This window comes from Sylvia atricapilla, chromosome 4 (assembly GCF_009819655.1).
Source record: "Sylvia atricapilla isolate bSylAtr1 chromosome 4, bSylAtr1.pri, whole genome shotgun sequence".
Lineage (NCBI taxonomy): Eukaryota > Metazoa > Chordata > Aves > Passeriformes > Sylviidae > Sylvia > Sylvia atricapilla.
Genome location: NC_089143.1, coordinates 22,706,321 through 22,709,188, shown reverse-complemented (window position 1 = coordinate 22,709,188; position 2,868 = coordinate 22,706,321). Strand labels below are relative to the sequence as shown.

At 40.1% G+C, this 2,868-nt stretch overlaps 1 long non-coding RNA gene across 1 annotated transcript; it reads right to left on the bottom strand.

Moving 5' to 3' along the window:
• Window positions 1-872: 872 nt before the first annotated feature.
• LOC136359898 (uncharacterized) lies at window positions 873-2,664 on the bottom strand. Its single transcript, XR_010743367.1, has 3 exons — window positions 2,577-2,664; window positions 2,255-2,465; window positions 873-1,209 (listed from the first exon to the last, which is right to left on the bottom strand). It is a non-coding gene; the product is annotated as an uncharacterized lncRNA (long non-coding RNA).
• Window positions 2,665-2,868: the final 204 nt, after the last annotated feature.

The window sequence follows — 2,868 nt, the reverse complement described above, 5'->3', positions numbered from 1 at the left end:
ATTCAGATGTTGATGCTTGATACGAACTAAATCTAAAGAACTCAGGATGAATGCAGGATGAAAGGAAGAGTCTGTGCTTCTCAGGACTAGTGTTGTAGGCTGGCTGAACAGGAAACAGACTGGGAGCATGGGCAAGAAAATGACATGAATAAACCTCTCTGAAATAGATAACTACTGGCTTCAAGCTCTCTTGTAGCCTGTGGTGAGTGCACGTGGTTTTAACTCTCTGCTCCTAACTTGATAATCATGGTCTTTGAAAGAGTGCATAAAGAGCAATGTCTACACCATGGTGACTTGCTATGAAAAGTAAACAAGTGCTACCTTTTGCTTGCCATCTGATAAGGCTGATGCAGATTGATGCTTGTTTCTCACAGCATCCTCTTTAGGTGGGTGAGAAAGGCCAAGAGCATGGAACACAGCCATACAGCAGAGCCTCAAGGCCAGTTAATGTGCCCAAGTGTGCTATTTATCACTGTAGGTCTAACCACACTGGGCCTTTTTAGTGTCTTTTTAGTGTCCTTTTACCCAACTGACAAGAGTGGGAAAAAGTGGAAGTATAGACTCTCTTATATTGCAGAAAAGCAATAACTGTGATTCTGGTTTCTATTAGAGCAGCTTGAAAAACTGCCCTGCCCTGGCAGCCCTCTAGACTTTATGTCCAAAGTTAGATCACATGTGTTCCAGCTTATACCAAATATAACTACACAAACACTTGCTCACTTGAATAAGCCCCTGGGCACAATTATATTAGCATTTGCCTAAGTTCAACATCTATTTTCCTTAAGAAAAGCTATCACTTAATTTTTGCTTTTTCTCAAATTTAAACAAAACCTTGAAATTTCAAAATTTACTGAGAAAAGACATTTGGGAATCGCTTTACTTGAAGTCATCAAAAGAATTCTTTATCAAAGACTTCAATGAAATCAAACCAGTTTGTTTTTCCTTTATTATTTCAACTTTCAAGTGATAACACATTTGAAACATAGTATATAGTGATTTAAGTGATGGGGTCCAACTGAAATTATGTAACCTTTTAGAAGTAAAACCAAATAATTTTCTCTAATTTTTTTGATGAACTCAATACATTTCTCCAGATCATTGAGTCAGCACTTGCTAATGAAAAGCAGTTCTTCTGGAACTGCTTCAAACAGTCCTTGCAGGATATAAGACTTTTAAAATTCCAGACTGTAGATAAAAGCCCTCCTCCTCCTCCTAAAAAAAAGAAAAAAAAAGCCTTTTACTCTAAAAAGCAAAATTACTCAAACTAAACAAATGTTTATGTTTTGTGCCTGCATGTCACACATGAGTGCCTGTGAATATAGTCTAACACATTTGACAGTTCTGCTGGTCTGATTTAGTACTTAATTCTGCTTTTTTTTTTATCCCCCAAATTTTTGCACAATATCTGCTTTCATCCTTACTTATTAATACTGGCTAGAGTCTGTGTTATATTCCATCCCACACAGCAATGCTCATAGGAGCATTTTGAAGTTAAAACAATATTCCAGCATCAGTTTTATACTCTGCTGTATTATAATAACTCTTTCATGCTTGTTTTTAAATGCTATTTTGAAAAGCACAGATACTCAGGCTTCATACCTTGCTCACCAAAGGAACAAAGACTGAACACTGCTTGGCTCCAAGTGTCAATCAGGACATAACAAGTTAAACAGCAGTCAACACATTGGCAGATGAGTAACACCAAGTGGTTACTAAGCAGTGCCGAATGCTGTTTGTCCTAGTCTACCTCAGCAGCTTAATGTGTTTGCTTATTCATCTGCATCTGTTAGGGTGTAGCCAATGTCAGTAATGGGTAATTTTCTCAGTTGAGGCAAGGTTTTGGGGCTCATCTTACAAAACCATACAGACCTGGAGGATATTAAACTGTGATTAAACTAACTGATTTCAATAGGTACTAATCATGCAGGCTCTGGCAATGCACAGTGATGAGAAACTTTAGTGTGCCGGGTACCCTGGACAACAAACGCGTATCACACTTCACCTAAATTCTCCTATCAAGATGAGATTTTTTTTTCTATCCCAATTTGAATATGTGTTTGGTTTTCCTATAGCTGGACCCCATGCTGAGTGGATTCACTTTACCAGTCTCAGTTTCTTACTTGGGAATACCCTGTGGTAAGTCAGGTTCTCATCAGTGTAAGGAGATGCTACAATTTAACGCCTATTACAGGATCTGATTAAGCAAATGGAAATGACCTAACAAGTTGTCCCACATGTCTGCTTAAATACTTACTCCAGTGGTGGTATTTACCGTGCCCTGACTGGTAGATCTGGCTGTGGAGGTGGCAGTTTGATGTTTCATGCTTGGTCTTTCATTGAGGTGGATCTGAACACAGAGACTCTACTACTCCCATCTTCATGCCACCAGCAAGGAGTGGTGAGCAAAGGATGTGAAAAACAGCACCATGGTAAGGACTGGTAAGGAGCCAGGAATCCACAGCAGCCTGTAAAGGAAGGGACTAAGGAGTGGGACAGGACAGAAACCTAGCCCACTTTCTCCAGGAACTGCCAGTGCTCACCTGCTCCTTGTTCTCACCCGTGGTGTGGGTTTTTACCTCTGAAAGACATTGTGAGCATCCCCAGGACCATCTTATGTGCCTTCCTCCCTTCCCATCTTCTGTGGAAACAAACTACTGGCAGCTTGTCAGCCTGGGTCCTGTGTCTTTTATGTTGACTGTAACTTTCATTTAAATGACTTAGCATGAGTTGGGGCTTGCACCTCTGTGGGGGGAGGTAGAGGGGCCCCAGAGATACTATATCTTGGAAAAATTCTCAAGAGCATAATGTAGCATTCTCTCTCATTTGGAATAGCCTTTATTTCACCACAGCTTTTATTTCAGTCTGTGC